Here is a 17032-nt window from a genome sequence, read left to right as displayed (position 1 = left end):
ATTACAAACAGAGTGATCTATTTCAATTGTTTATTTCTGTTATTGTTGATGATTATGGCGTACAGCCAACTAAACCCAAAAGTCATTATCTCAGAAAATTAGAATATTATATAAGACCAACTGAAAAAAAAAATATTTTAAACGTAGAAATGTTGTCCTACTGAAAAATATGTATAGTTAATGCACTCAATACTTGGTTTGGTCTTCTTTTGCATGAATTACTGCATCAATGCGGCGTGGCATGGAGGTGATCAGCCTCTGGCACTGCTGAGGTGTTATGGAAGCCCAGGTTGCTTTGATAGCTGCTTTCAGCTTGGCTGCATTGTTGGGTCTGGTGTATCTCCTCTTCCTCTTGACAATACCCCATAGATTCTCCATGGGGTTTAGATCAGGCGAGTTTGCCGGCCAATCAAGCAGTGATACCGTGGTTATTAAACCAGGTATTGGTACTTTTCGCAGTGTGGACAGGTACCAAGTCCTGCTGGAAAATGAAATTTCCATCTCCAAAAGGCTTGTTGACAGAGGAAAGCATGAAGTGCTCTAAAATGTCCTGGTAGACGGCTATGCCGACTTTGGTCTTGATAAAACACAGTGGACCTATACCTGCAGATCACAAGGCTCCCCAAACCTTCACTGATTGTAGAAATTTCACACTAGACCTCAAGTAGCTTGGATTGTGGCCTCTCTGCTTTCCTCTAGATTCTGGGACCTTGATTTCCAAATGAAATGCAAAATTTCCTTTCATCTGAAAACAACACCTTGGACCACTGAGCAACAGTCCAGTTCTTTTTCTCCTTAGCCCAGGTAAGACGCTTCTAGTGTTGTCTATTGGTCATGAGTGGATTGACACAAGGAATGCGACAGTTGTAGGCAATGTCCTGGATACCTCTGTGTGTGGTGGCTCTTGAAGCAGTGACTCCAGCAGCAGTCCACTCCTTGTGAATCTCCCCCCAAATGTTTAAATGGCCTTTTCTTAACAATCTTATCAAGGCTGTGGTTATCCTGGTTGCTTGTGCACCTTTTTCTACCACACTTTTTCCTTCCACTCAACTTTCCATTAATATGATTGGATACAACACTCTTAAAACAGCCAGCTTCTTTAGCAATGACCTTTTGTGGCTTACCCTTCTTGTGTGTCAATGACTGCCTTCTGGACATCTGTCAAGTCAGCAGTCTTTCCCATGATTGTGTAGCCTGCTGAACCAGACCAAGGGACCATTTTAAACGCTTAGAAAGCATTTGCAGGTGTTTTGTGGTAATTTATTCTAATTTTCTGAGATGATGACTTTTGGGGTTTCATTGGCTGTAAGCCATAATCATCAAAATTAACAGAAATAAACACATGAAATAGATCACTATTTGTAATGACAATTGAATTACTGAAATAAATGTACTTTTTGATGATATTCTAATTTATTGAGATGCACTTGTAGTTATTACAGCACAATACACGTACAATTGACTTTACCAAGCCTCAGAGCTAGGTGGCATTGGCTGCTACACAGTGTTGGCTCTGCTATTTCAGGGAACCGCATCCTCCTGCAGCAGCATAGTCCATATAAAATACACTTGCCATCATATACATAAAACAATATAAAACTCAGTCAGAGTGGGGGCAACACGATCACCACCTACATATCACCGTCTCAGTATTCATTTGAGGGTGGCGATGGATGCTGTAAGGCATTGCTTGTGTCACTCACCCTGCTTCTATAACCATCCACTCATTTCACAGTAAGAAGCTTCAGTCGGCAGAAACAGAGTGCCAGCTCATTGGTCACTTCCATCAGTGCAATGGACTCAAGACATCTTCAGAGGGCGGGCGGTAAAAGATAATGTGGTTAGTGAGATCAGCGCCGCTTACTGATGATGTTTTGTTCTAGGAGGGGGGATGGAACCTGTAGGAAAGTGAAGTCAACCACAGTTTTCAAAATACCACAGGAAGTTAAGTTAAAAAAACCAAACATTTAGGGGCTACCTATATATGGTGAAGTGTAGGGCATTTTATAATAAAGCACATTACAAAGCACTTAGTGTATAAAAATAGATATTTCTAAAGGAAATTTTAGGTATTGGACCACCCCTTTTAAGTGTCTGAGATTTGGTTAATTTTTTTTTTGTAATTTTTAACACAATTATTCCATCCTTTCCAAAAAGGATTGAACAAGAAATGCAAAAACTCAGTACATTGTGTTTACAAAATATCCCAATAAAAACTATAGACTCATTAAAAGAGGTTTTTTTTTATTGATGGCAAGTTAAAAAACATATAAACACAAACCATATTAAAAGATAAAATAAATCACTCCCTGAGGAAGCGGTGTGAAACACGCGTTAGAGTGGCTGGCGGGGGAGCGGTATTACACCATTAGCATGGCAGCAGGTCTGGTAATTTAGCAATATGAGTGGGGCATTTATATATATGGCTATGGTTGGTATTATACCATTATGAGGATATTATAAGCTGCACTGTTAATATTATGCCTCTATGAGTCTTAGTAAACAATACCGGTATTTACCTTTGTTATTGTGAGGACTCAGTTCTGGTATCTGCAATTGTTTTTGCCAAGATTTACCAATTCAATATGCAATGATTTGTTATGATATATGCTCCAACATTCATGGTGTATTGCTTCTCCCCTAGCCTTCTTGATTTATTTTATCTTTTAATATGGTCTGTGTTTATATGTTTTTTAACTTGCCATCAATAAAAAAAACCTCTTTTAATGAGTCTCTAGTTTTTATTGGGATATTTTGTAAACACTATCAGTTGGTATATCCCGGTAGGATATGTATTATTGATCTATGGTCAAGTCTTCTAATTTTGGGTTTATTTAAAAACTCAGTATAGCTTGTGACATGCATACTTTCTATGATAGACACCGAGTTTCATTTTTTCTTTAAGAAATAAAATTGTGTTGACCGCTGCTTTCTTGTGCCTGAAGAATGAGAAAAAATGACATTCAAAAGCTGCTGGACACCTGTCGACTATACTAAATCACACTGACACTGGGGTGACATCTCTCTCTGTACCAATCAAATTAAATAGCTGTATTATTCAGAGACTACTACACTCAACATCTTCACTGCTGAAGTTGTATAACAGACACTTCTTTAGTATGTGTCCAATGTTTTATGGCTTTCCCTCACTATCTTTATTGCAAAGCTGTGAGCTCTGATGTTCTCTCACTATCAAGAATCACTAATTGTCTGCTGCATTTCCTGCCTGTGCTTTTATACAGACTACTAGAAGGTGGCCCGATTCTACGCATCGGGTATTCTAGAATTTACGTATTGTGTAGTTTATGTATGATTTTTGTTATATATATGTGCGGTATGTGCGTATATTTGTGTGTGCAGCGTTGTCTGTGTGTGGCTGTCTGTGTAGGGCAGTTGTTTGTGGTTTCCAGTGTGTGTGTGTGGTGTGTTGTGCAGTGCGCGCGCGCGCGCGTGTGTGTGTGTGTTGGGGGGAGGTGTGCACTCTCCATCGTGCTCCATCCCCTATGCTGCGCACCCCCCATCGTGCTACATCTCCCATCCTGCGCACTCCCAAACGTGCTCCATCCGCCATGCTGCGCACTCCTAAACGTGCTCCATCCGCCATGCTGCGCACTCCCCATCGTGCTCCATTCCCCATGCTGCGCACTCCCCATCGTGCTCCATCCGCCACGCTGCGCACTCCCCATCGTGCTCCATCTCCCATGCTGCGCACTCCTAAACGTGCTCCATCCGCCATGCTGCGCACTCCCAAATGTCCTCCATCCACCATGCTGCGCACTCCCAAACGTGCTCCATCCGCCATACTCCACACTCTCCATCGTGCTCCATGCCCCATGCAGCGCACCCCCCATCGTGCTCTATCCCTTATGCTGCGCACCCCCCATCGTGCTCCATCATCCATGCTGCGCACTCCCAAACGTGCTCCATCCGCCATGCTGGGCACTCCCCATCGTGCTCCATCCGCCATGCTGCGCACTCCCAAACGTGCTCCATCCGCCATGCTGGGCACTCCCCATCGTGCTCCATCCCCCATGCAGTGCACTCCCTATCGTGCTCCATCCCCTATGCTGCGCACCCCCCATCGTGCTCCATCTCCCATGCTGCGCACTCTCAAACGTGCTCCATCCGCCATGCTGCGCACTCCCAAACGTGGTCCATCCGCCATGCTGCGCACTCCCAAACATGCTCCATCCGCCATACTCCGCACTCGCCATCGTGCTGCATCCGCCATGCTGCGCACTCCCAAACGTGCTCCATCCGCTATGCTGCGCACTCCCAAACGTGCTCCATCCGCCATGCTGCGCACTCCCAAACGTACTCCATCCGCCATGCTGCGCACTCCCAAACGTGCTCCATCCGCCATGCTGCGCATTACCAAACGTGCTCCATCCGCCATGCTGCGCCAGCATCAGCCTCTCTACCCGCATCATCAGCCTCTCTGCCCGCAGCATCAGCCTCTCTCGTCCCAGCATCAGCGTCTCTGTCCCTAGCATCAGGCTCTCTCTTTCCAGCCTCCCTCAGCATCAGCCTCCCTTTCTCAGCCTTCCCAAGGATCAGCCTCTCTCCTCCCAGCCTCCTTCCTCCCAGCCTCCCTCAGCATCAGCCTTCGTCTCCCAGTCTCCCTCAGCATCAGCCTCCCCAAGCATCAGCCTCCACCAGCATCAGCCTCTGTTCTTCCAGCCTCGTCCAGCATCAGCTTCCCTAAGCATCAGCCTCCCTCGTCCCAGCCTCCCTCAGCATCAGCCTCTCTCTTTCCAGCCTCTCTCAGCATCAGCCTCCTCTCCCCAGCCTTCCCTAGGATCAGCCTCTCTCCTCCCAGCCTCCTTCTTCCCAGCCTTCCCATCCCAGCCTCCTTCAGCATCAGCATTTCCCTCTTCCCCATGATCAGCCTCTCTGCTCCCAGCCTCCTCCAGCACGCCCTGCTCCTCTGCCGACACTCACACACCCGATCGCATGCACTCACACACACACCCGATCGCATCCACTCACACACACACCCGATCGCATCCACTCACACACACACCCGATCGCATCCACTCACACACACACCCGATCGCATCCACTCACACACACACCCGATCGCATCCACTCACACACACACCCGATCGCATCCACTCACACACACACCCGATCGCATCCACTCACACACACACCCGATCGCATCCACTCACACACACACCCGATCGCATCCACTCACACACACACCCGATCGCATCCACTCACACACACACCCGATCGCATCCACTCACACACACACCCGATCGCATCCACTCACACACACCCGATCGCATACACTCACACACACACCCGATCGCATCCACTCACACACACCCGATCGCATCCACTCACACACACCCGATCGCATCCACTCACACACACCCGATCGCATCCACTCACACACACAGACACTGACAATATCGCACTTACGCGGTCATACTCACAACATCCGGGGATATCACATGCTTCTGGCCATGTGATCCTCCGTCAGGTCCTGGAAGATCACAACAGCACATTTTCGCCGCCGAGAAGCAAGCGATATCCCAGGATGTCGTGAGTATGTGGATGCGATGTGAGGTGTGTGTGAGGTGTGTATGAGAGTGAGTGTGAGTGTGATCTGATGTGTGTGTATGTTTGTGTGTGTGCGTGTGGACCTTCCGGCGCAGCAGGACCTTGATGGGCTTGTAACCATGCGAGCATGGTTACCAACGTATCCACACCACTCCCACCACTGCCGTGGGAGCGGGGGCCGGGGGAGGGGGAGGGAGTACAGTACTCACCTCCGTGACAGCGCTTGTAACCATGCGAGTATCCACACCACCCCTTTGGGAGCGGGGGCCGGGGGGGGGGGTTGGGGGGGGATAGGGAGTACCGTACTCACCTCCGTGACAGCCGTGTCAGTTAGAGAAATGCGCGGGGGGAGGGAGGGGGTGGGGCCAGAGCTAACGTGCATTGCGTGAGGGGGGCGGGGCGTGGCGTGGCTGAATTGCCAATGCCTGCAGGGTGCCGGGGCGAGAGGCCAATCTGTGGGGGGGGAGGAGCCTGGGCGAGCGGCTGGCCAATCCGTGTGGGGGCGCAGCCTGGGCGAGCGGCCAATCCGTGTGGGGGGGCGGGGCCATGGTGAGCCCAGCGGCCAATCAGCTTTGTGTCACCGTAAGGACACAATTTTGGAGCATGACAGACAGACAGACAGACAGATAGACAGACAGACAGACAGACAGACAGAATAAGGCAATTATATATATAGATGATAGTGCATACTGATTGGCTGTGGTATATTGTGCGATATGATAGCTACAATGCATTAGGGTACCATCACACTTTAGCGACGCTCCAGCGATCCCACCAGCGATCTGACCTGGTCAGGATCGCTGGTGCGTCGCAACATGGTTGCTGGTGAGTTGTCAATCAGGCAGATCTCACCAGTGACCAATGACCAGCCCCCAGCCAGCAGCGACGTGTAGAAGCGATGCTGCGCTTGGTAACTAAGGTAAATATCGGGTAACCAAGCGCTTGGTTACCCGATATTTACCTTGGTTACCAGCGCACACCGCTTAGCACTGGCTCCTTGCACTCCTAGCCAGAGTACACATCGGGTTAATAAGCAAACCGCTTTGCTTATTTACCCGATGTGTACTCTGGCTACTTGTGCAGGGAGCAGGGAGCCGGCATTGACAGCGGGAGAGCGGCAGACGCTAGTAACCAAGGTAAATATCGGGTAACCAAGCAAAGGGCTTCGCTTGGTTACCCGATATTTACCTTGGTTACAGCTTCCTGCAGGCTGCCAGACGCCAGCTCCCTGCTCCCTGCACATTCAGATCATTCAGATCATTGCTCTCTCGCTGTCAAACACAGCGATGTGTGCTTAACAGCGGGAAAGCAACGTCCAAAAAATGAACCAGCACTGTGTGTAACGAGCAGCGATCTCACAGCAGGGGCCAGATCGCTACTCAGTATCACACACAATGAGATCGCTAATGAGGTCATTGGTGCATCACAAAAACCGTGACTCAGCAGCGATCTCGCTATGTGAGGAATACCCCTTAGGGGATAGCCCATGCCACTAACCTGAGGTCCCAACGAGAGCCTACACTGGCTGATGTAGCCTTCTGCTGTGTGTAAAGTGGCGGCAGATATTTTCTTTTGGTGTTTCATGCTTATTGAAATGTAGTTTGTTCGAATTCACAGGGTTCATTGAATTTCATGAAATTCGACATAGAATTGATTCTCTCATCTCTAGGGGCAATCCTTTTTTTTTCCACTCCTCCTCAGATATGGTTCCAATAAACTTCGCAAAATGTAAAACTACACTGATAGAAACAAAAAATTAATGAAAGTAATGGCTCTTAAAATACAGCAAAACAAAATTGACTCCACCATAAAACATGTTTTAGCATACTGAATAATAAAAAATATTTAGTTTTATGGTTTTATCATATTCATAGACACAGTATATCATTAACTTGTTATTTTTATCATGCTGTAAACAGCAAATAAAGAAATATATATAACAATGTAGTGATTGATGTTCTTTTAAAACCCGCCAAATAATAAAAATAATAAAAGTTCATCAATGATTTATATGTTCTTCAGACTATTGTTATTGCAAAAACACATTGGGGCAGATTCATTAATACATTGTAGACGCCAACCTTAATTAAGGCATCGCTGGAGTACAATGCACTGAATTCTATAAGAGGCTCACACCACATAATTTATTTGGTGCTCTTTTCTTTAGTGTATCTGGCGTGGGCTCGGGGATTTCCGCGGTGCCGGACAGACGGGACATCGTGCGCAGCAGTGTTCCAGGAACCAAAAGTTTGCAGTGTCCTGGCGTCCCCGCTTTTATAGCCTCGGCTACATCAGGCAGACACACACCCGCCCCCCCTTGGTTCTCTTCAGCACTTCCATTTGTTGTGGGCGGGGCTTCGATTTCGCGCCTTCCCTGCTCGGAGAAGACTTTCGAGCGTGAGATTTTCGCGCCAAGATGGCGGCGCTTCAAAATTTTCGGCCGGACGTCGGCGGAGAACACAAGGTGCACTTCTACTGGTAAGTAGATGGGTTCGATCCTGTTCATGACGCCAAGTCGTCGCAGGCGGGGAGGACGCCGCCGCTGCGCTCACTCGCTAACGCTCGGGTCCGGCGCTGCTGCGGCTGCTGCTGCTCGGTGGCTCGAGCGGTGGGCCGGATCCGGGGACTCGAGCGGCGCTCCTCACCCGTGAGTGAAAGGGGGTGGTTGGTTTGGGGGATTTAGTCCGTGACGCCACCCACGGGTTGTGGTGAAGATGGGCACCACCACTGCTGGTGACGGGGATCCCGGTAGCGATTGTGGGGAGCAGCTGGGATGTTGTTTTCCCCCTCCGTGGGTAGGGGTCGGTGGTCCCGGAGCCCGGTCGTGTGACGGGGAGGCAGGGTTGGTGAGGTGCAGGGTTGCAGGGACAGCGCGGCGTGGTGCCGGATAGCACGGGTGTACTCACTCAGTAAGAGATGCACAAAGTCCTCGGTAAACCAAATGGCTGGATGGACGGGTCCCGCAGCCAGCTGCAGTGTCTCTCCCCGGACAGGTGATGGCAGCTGTCTTTCCCTGCACCTTTGTGTACTTGTTTGACTACGATGGATCCCCAATGGTAGTCCGCTCCCCGGTGTATGGATGCCGGAGGAGCCCGTTTGCCCGCAGGCGCTGGCCCTCTAGCCTTAGGCGGTAGCTGTATACCCTCACGGTGTTGGCGGTTGCCTTCTATCGGGTCTTATGACTGTTAGGAAACCCCTGGGGTTCCGGTCACACTCGGATTTGACTATTTTTGGTGGCTCCAAGCCTAGTCGGGGTCCTATGGCCCTGTCTGTGTGTGCTGGCTTCACTTCGTTCCCTGGTTGGTACCGGCGGGCCAACGCCCGACCCAGGTCCTACGGTTCTGCGTTGCTTCACCACTCCTGCAGACGGCCAACACCGTCTGCCAACCTTGTTGTCAGTGCCTGGGCCACAAACCCAGACACCCAAGTGTTTACTCCTCACACTTCAAACTCCAAACTCGTTCCGTCACTTTTCCCGCCTCCAGGCCTGTGAACTCCTCGGTGGGTGGGGGCCAACTGCTTGGCTCTGCCCACCTGGTGTGGACATCAGACCCTGGAGGGAGGCAACAAGGGTTTAGTGTTTGGCTAATGTTACTGTCTAGTGGGGGTGGGGGTGTTTGTGTGTTATCTGTGATGACCTGGCTAGTCCAGGGCGCCACATATGCCTAGTTGCAAATGTTACTCTAATCTGAACAGTTGCACAATTTGTACGCAATTCTGAATAACATAAACATTTTGTGATTTTTAAAAGGTGAAAACTCTTTGTTGAATCTCCCCTATCTTCTGCAAAAACAAGTAATAAACTATCACTATTTTAGAATGTGATGATGAATAACAAGATCATTGCTTCTGAAGACCCACAATTAGAGAGGAGCAGAATGATCCTTAAAGGATCACATTTGAGACAAATTTCCTGAAATTTGTGGTTTCACAAAAATTCAAACATGTTTGAGATTTGGCTCAAAAACGTGCCCAGCAGCATTTCCCACAACATTGCTGAAGTATCAGAGAGCAGTATAAAGTCATTTTGCGTTGACGTGGCTTCCCCATTATGCCCTGTGGTTATAACATCTAGTGAATTATCAAACCTTGTACAATGGTGGTCAGTACCTGAGCCATCACAGATCACCGGTTCCTAGTGGAGCACTGCCTGTTTTCCATCTCTGGAGTCACTGGGTAAGTCTCTCCTGTTGAATGCAAGCTCTTATGGTCAGTGGGGTCCCCTCTCTCTCTCCTGTAGAATGTAAGCTCTTATGGTCAGTGAGGTATTCTCTCTCTCTCTTGTGTAGAATGTAAGCTAATCTGGTCAGCGGAGACCTTTCTCTCTATTCTTTAGTGTCTAATCTCTTATGGTCAGTGAAGTCCTCTCTTTTTCTTCTGCAGTGTGTAAGCTGTTATGGTAAGTAGGGTCCTCTCTCTCCTGTAAGGTGTAAGCTCTTATGGTAAGTAGGGTTCTCTCTCTCCTGTAAGGTGCTGTAGTGGGGGAGACAAGAAAGGCGCAATAGGGTTTTACCCGGTTTACAGAGTGAAAGAGGATAAAAACAGTGCACTCACCTGGCCGGGTTGTGCCAGTCACAACCCCTTTATTAGCATGGATGAGCGCTTGGGTGGTTCTGCAGCGGCCCCGTTATAGAGCAGATTTTGAATATGAAGGACTGGAGAAAACGGGTTTATTGCCGCGCTAAAAACCACGAGCATGTATAAGTCAAAATATTCTCTTTATTTAGATCATTCCTACGCGTTTCTGAGGCTCATCTGCCTCCTTCCTCAGGGAAAAAGAATCTTACAGACAGAGAGGATTTATCCTTATAAAGCAGCAAACAGAGAAGAAGAAAAAAAAAAAAAAAAAAATTGTGAAAGCAACCAATCATGACATCATCATTACATATGTTCCTGAGCGATGACTCACAAGGCAATGAGTCATCGCTCAGGAACATATGTAATGATGATGTCATGATTGGTTGCTTTCACAATTTTTTTTTTTTTTTTTTCTTCTCTGTTTGCTGCTTTATAAGGATAAATCCTCTCTGTCTGTAAGATTCTTTTTCCCTGAGGAAGGAGGCAGATGAGCCTCAGAAACGCGTAGGAATGATCTAAATAAAGAGAATATTTTGACTTATACATGCTCGTGGTTTTTAGCGCGGCAATAAACCCGTTTTCTCCAGTCCTTCATATTCAAAATCTCCTGTAAGGTGTAAGCTGTTATCGTAAGTAGGGTTCTCTCTCTCCTGTAAAGTGTAAGCTCTCATGGCCAGCAGGGTCCTCTCCTGTAGAGTGTAAGCTCTTGTGGTTAGCAGGGACCTCCCTCTCTTTTCTGTTGATTGTAAGCTCTTATGGGCAGCAGGGCCCTCTCTCTCCTGTAGAGTGTATGTTCTTATGGTCAGCAGGTTTCTCTCTCATTCTTCTGTAGAGTGCATGCTCTTATGATCAGTGGGATCCTCTCTCTTTCCTGTACAATGTTAGCTCTTAAGGTCAGTGGCTTCCTCTCTGTTCTGTTGAGTAAGCTGTTATGGTCAGTAGGTTCCTCTCTCTCCTATAGAATGTAAACTCGTATGGTTAGCGAGGTCCTCCCTCTCTCTTTCCTCTCCCCCATATTGATTTTATGAGCAATAACAAGCTTTCCAGTATTGAAATTTGAGTGAATTTATTTAACGAAAATTACATTTTTGCTAAAAATCACCAAATTCTGATTTCAAACACTCCACTCATCTCTACCCACAATAGACCAATGGTTAATGAGATTTCCAAGAAAAGGTCATTTTTCCCAAAAAGAGAGCCAATCTTGTCCATGAACTGTGTTTGATTTTGCTTTTTAATCCTCAAATAGAAACCAGCTGCAATAACATGCTTAGCCAATATACCACAATGTCACTGTTTTAATTAGAAAAAACTGATCAGAAGCGCTCAGTGTTACAAAACGTTTTTGCAACATTCACTCAAAGATGTTCAAAGTATTTGTCATAAAATACATGTAATTCCCTTACAAAATCTCATTAACCAGATATATAGTTTAAATTGTGTGAAGTATAAATTGATTGTTAACAATTATAGAAAAGCATAAGTAAAAAGTAATTAGGTTTATTTTAGTTGAATAAATATATCAAACAAACGTACTCTCATGTATGGTGCTTTTCCAGCTCTATAAGTCATCATTTTCTAGGGCACTGAACCTGCCAGTTATATTGCACTGGTATAAGAGTGATTGATAACTGGAATGGATAGTGTGAATGGTAAATGGTCACTCCCCGAGTCTGTTAATGATTTAGAAAAAGACAAACGTCGGCAAGAAATGTTTACCCACTTATGTATCAGTGTAAGGCCTACACGGAAGTCACTGTCTATGCGACGCAGCCTCGATGTCTGAATCTAGGTAAGAAAATCCAAATTCAGCGACATTATCACCTATTTAATTGAAGAAGTTCATAATGGAGCGAAAATAGTAAAAGGGAATTGTGATCTAGTAGTTGGGGGATCATGGCCAGATGCTGGAAAACAGCCTGAAGGCCCCATACTGATATCTACTGCCCTCCCCTCTCAGGTTTACTGGTATATCGTGATCTAAAATTTGCCCACCAATGTTCTTCGTTGTCATGGACATGGCTGAGCTTTGTATAAACTTATATAGTCCCTGTGTCTTGATACGTCTGCACGACACCATATTATTGAGATATTATCCTCTAAAATCAATGCTTCTAGCTATTGGACTTATCCTATCGGCCCACAGTTTATTCCTATAGTCTTTTTGGGCACCACAATTGGGTTTTTGTCATGTGGTCCAGTGTCCTTAAAAGGGTTTCTTTTGAGAATACCTACATTAGAAGGTCCCCTTGAAAGTATGCAGCTCATGAAGTGTCATGATGCGGACTCTCCAGTGATCAGCTATACTTTGTGGGGAAACCTGGTAGTAAATGTTCAGTTCCCTCGTAGTGCTACCACAGGGAAAATTGAGCAATGGATAATTAATAGGGATGATCGAACACTTCGATTATTCGGCTTCGCGAATATTTTCCAAATACCTCGCCGCTATTTGACTATTCAATGCGCAATGTAAGTCTATGGGAAGCCCGAATAGTTGTTATTCGGGTTTCCCATAGACTTACATTGCGCATCGAATATTCGCGAATAGTCTAAGAGCGGCGAGGTATTCGGAAAATATTCTCGAAGCCGAATAATCGAAGTATTCGATCATCCCTAAATAATTAATTGGATTACTCACTCTCCAAGCGTCTTTTACATTTCTGTAGAGGTAACATTATTTCAGGTACCTTTTAATGTGTCTCAATCTGCCTTTGAGTCTGGAAAAATATTTTAACGGGAGACTTTGCATTATGACCAGGCTGGTCAAACGATGGCTCAAAAGGCATATATCGCTCTCAGTGTAACCCTTGTTAACAAGTGTGCCATATAACATTGTCTAAAAGACAAAAATCTGATGAAACGTCATTTTCTGATGACACATTCCCTTTAATAATCAAAAAACTTATATATGCACAAAGTTAATAAGAATTGAAATGCTATTAAATGTGGAATTACACAGATGGAGGGTAGATGAAAAACTGTGGAAAGAAAAGCGCAATAGGGTCTTACCCCAAAAAGGGAGGACGATATGTAATAAAAACACACTCACCTATAATGGTTGTGCCAGTCACAACCACTATACAGGCATATATAAGATCCAGGTCCAGGCAGCAGTCCCAAAGTTGGCTGATAACAGAGAGTGATAGAAGAAGGGTCTTAATTCCGCGCCAAGGACTCAATGGATCCAGGAAGAGATTAATGCTTCTTTAATAACATGCACAAGTCTACGCGTTTCTGGAGACACAGCTCCCTTCATCAGGACATTGGCAAGAGAACATCAAATCACTTGGGATTAAAGAAGCATTAATCTCTTCCTGGATCCATTGAGTCCTTGGCGCGGAATTAAGACCCTTCTTCTATCACTCTCTGTTAACAGATGGAGGGTGGCAGAGTACCTCCGAATCATCTCCTCTGATGGAAACAAGGAATCCCTACACTGGACTCTGCATGACATATTTCCTAAATTTGTGTTCGAACTCTATCAAGCCTCTTTGCCCCTTCTTTGATCTCAACTCAGTGGTTAGTTCAGTAACATGACCTGTCTTAACTTTAGCAAAACATAGGGAAAGGGAAAATAAAATAAATGTGAGTAGAATGGGAATAAAATATAACTTTTATTTAAAATATTAAACTACTGTTTTAAAATGAATTATGAAAAATTGTCACTATATTCTGGTAAAGAATCCAGTTACTGTATATGTAATGGGCCACAGTCTTGTTTCAAACTTATATTTTGTTATATGTGCAGCTGTAGTCCAATATTGTGGCCTGACATATTGGACAGAAAAAAATGCAAAACTGTCCAATGGGACTCTAGCCAAAGTCCGCTTAACTTATTTTATTACACTAGTCCCAACATGGGTTTCGCCAGGGGTATCTGCTTTTTCTGGGGGGACCCTGGAAGAATGCGTGTCAGAACGAGTAATCTGATTTGTAGTACAGGGATATTTTAATTGAACGTCGCTGCACTTCGTCACTGCATTATAATTGCATAAGCAAGCTTAATTGAGGGACAGCAAGCTCTACATTAACTCTATTGATTTATTTACAAAGGGTTAATGTACAAATCCCAGGCAAAGCACTAAAGCAGCTAACCCAGTAGAATACTGACAATGCTCTAATCAGCAACATATGCAGTGTATTCAGCATCATCCACATGGTGCAGTGAACACAGCACTATGGAAATGCTGAGCATGTAATCTGATGGGCATGACATTGGTGCTGGTGCTCTTGAAATATATATATATATATACACAGACAACATTGAAATGGTTTACATTTATACCCTCACATAAGTTAAGCTGGGTTCACACATAGCGACAGCGACGCCGCTGTTACGTCACCATTTTCTGTGACGCAACAGCAACCTTGTAAGTCGCTGTTATGATCGCTGCTTAGCTGTCAAACACAGCAGAAGCAGCAGCGATCATAATGACACGTGTCGCTGTGGTACATGTGCAGAGAGCAGGGAGCCATGCACACTGCTTAGCGCTGGCTCCCTGCACTCCTAGCTACAGTACACATTGGGTTAATTACCCGATGTGTACTGCAGCTACATGTGCAGAAAGCAGGGAGCCGGCACTGGCAGCGTGAGCGGCGGACACTGGTAACGAAGGTAAATATCGGGTAACCAGGGAAAGGTCTTCCCTTGGTTACCCGATGTTTACCCTGGTTACAGCTTACCGCAGCTGCCAGACGCCGGCTTCTGCTCCCTGCTCGCTTCATTTTGTCGCTCTCTCGCTGTCACACACAGCGATGTGTGCTTCACAGCGAGAGAGCGACGACCAAAAAATGAAGCAGGACATTCAGCAACGACCGGCGACTTCACAGCAGGGGCCAGCTCATTGCTGGATATCACACACAGCAACAGCGACGGGACGTCGCTGCAACATCACAGAAAATGGTGACGTAGCAGCGACGTCGTTGTCGTCATTGCTGTGTGTGACACCACCCTAAGTTTCAAGTAAAAGACAATAACATTATTTAAAGGAGATATGTCAACAGGTTTTAGTTAGGTATTCTGAAGATAGCAGGATATAGGGACTGAGACACAGATTTCAAGGATATGTCATCATTAAGCTGTGTGCTGCTACTTATTTACAGTGAAGGTTTTATTACTAGGACATTATCATTGTTGATACTAGACATCTTGTGCCAATGTGTCCAACCATACCCCCTTATCTGATAAGCAGCTCACTGTCAATATACAATGTACATATAGAGCTGTAGTGTGGACAGGGTAAAGCTGGGTTCACACTAAACGACAGCGACAACGACGTCGCTGTTACGTCACCATTTTCGGTGACGTAACAGCGACCTTGTAAGTCGCTGTTATGATCGCTGCTTAGCTGTCAAACACAGCAAAAGCAGCGATCATAACGTCGCTGTGTTACATGTTCAGAGAGCAGGGAACCGCGCTTAGCGCTGGCTCCTTGCTCTCCTAGGTACAGTACACATCGGGTTAATTAACCCGATGTGTGCTGCAGCTACATGTCACAGTGCAGAGAGCAGGGAGCCGCGCGCACTGCTTAGCGCTGGCTCCTTGCTCTCTTTGCTACAGTATACATCGGGTTAATTACCCGATGTGTACTGCAGCCACATGTCACAGTGCAGGAGCTGGCGCTGGCAGCAAGAGCGGCGGAGGCTGGTAACCAGCGTAAACATCGGGTAACCAGGGAAAGGACTTCCCTTGGTTACCCGATGTTTACGCTGGTTACAGCTTACCGCAGCTGCCAGTGCCGGCTCCTGCTCGCTTCATTTCGTCGCTCTCTCGCTGTCACACACAGCGATGTGTGTGTCACAGCGGGAGAGTGACGACGAAAAAATGAAGCTGGACATTCAGCAACGACCGGCGACCTCACAGCAGGGGCCAGGTCGTTGCTGGATGTCACACACAGCGACAGCGACGGGACGTCGCTGCAACGTCACAGAAAATGGTGACGTAGCAGCGACGTCGTTGTCGTTGTCGCTGTGTGTGACACCAGCTTAAGGGTACCTTCACACTTAGCGATGCAGCAGCGATCCGACCAGCGATCTGACCTGGTCAGGATCGCTGCTGCATCGCTACATGGTCGCTGGTGAGCTGTCAAACAGGCAGATCTCACCAGCGACCAGTGAACAGCCCCCAGCCAGCAGCGATGTGCAAGCGACGCTGCGCTTGCACGGAGCCGCCGTCTGGAAGCTGCGGAGACTAGTAACTAAGGTAAACATCGGGTATGGTTACCCGATGTTTACATTAGTTACCAGCGCACACCGCTTAGCTGTGTGTGCAGGGAGCAGGGAGCCGCGCACACTGAGCGCTGGCTCCTTGCTCTCCTAGCTACAGTACACATCGGGTTAATTAACCCGATGTGTAATGCAGCTACATGTGCAGAGAGCAGGGAGCCGCGCACACTGAGCGCTGGCTCCTTGCTCTCCTAGCTACAGTACACATCGGGTTAATTAACCCGATGTGTACAGCAGCTACATGTGCAGAGAGCCGGAGCCGGCAGCACAGGCAGCGTGAGAGCTGCAGAGGCTGGTAACTAAGGTAAATATCGGGTAACCACCTTGGTTACCCGATGTTTATCTTGGTTACAAGCTTACCTCAGCTGTCAGACGCCGGCTCCTGCTCCCTTCATTTGTCGCTCTCTCGCTGTCACACACAGCGATCTGTGTGTCACAGTGGGAGAGCGCCTTTGAAGAAAACGAACCAGGGCTGTGTGTAACGAGCAGCGATCTCGCAGCAGGGGCCAGATCGCTGCTCAGTGTCACACACAGCGAGATCGCTAATGAGGTCACTGCTGCGTCACAAAAAGCGTGACTCAGCAGCGATCTCGGCAGTGAGCTCGCTGTGTGTGAAGCACCCCTTAGGATTCTGAACTCTACTACATGCTATATCTAAGTA

The 17032-nt window shown here is 46.9% G+C and overlaps 1 protein-coding gene across 2 annotated transcripts in view; it reads left to right on the top strand.

The window, feature by feature from the left end:
* TMEM98 (transmembrane protein 98) overlaps positions 1-17032 on the top strand; it is a 111999-nt gene that overhangs the window by 10804 nt on the left and 84163 nt on the right. Inside the window, exon 1 of one of the 2 annotated variants that reach the window (XM_075350204.1) lies at positions 11866-11938. The exons of the other annotated variant lie outside the window; for it this stretch is intronic. The gene's annotated coding sequence lies outside the window, so the exon portion shown is untranslated. Of the gene's footprint in view, positions 1-11865; positions 11939-17032 lie in introns of those variants that run through there. 2 annotated transcript variants of the gene reach the window in all.

The sequence above is a fragment of the Anomaloglossus baeobatrachus genome, chromosome 5, assembly GCF_048569485.1.
Source record: "Anomaloglossus baeobatrachus isolate aAnoBae1 chromosome 5, aAnoBae1.hap1, whole genome shotgun sequence".
Classification (NCBI taxonomy): domain Eukaryota; kingdom Metazoa; phylum Chordata; class Amphibia; order Anura; family Aromobatidae; genus Anomaloglossus; species Anomaloglossus baeobatrachus.
The sequence above is the reverse complement of the archived record's forward strand: the minus strand, read 5'-3'. Positions and strand labels throughout refer to the sequence as shown.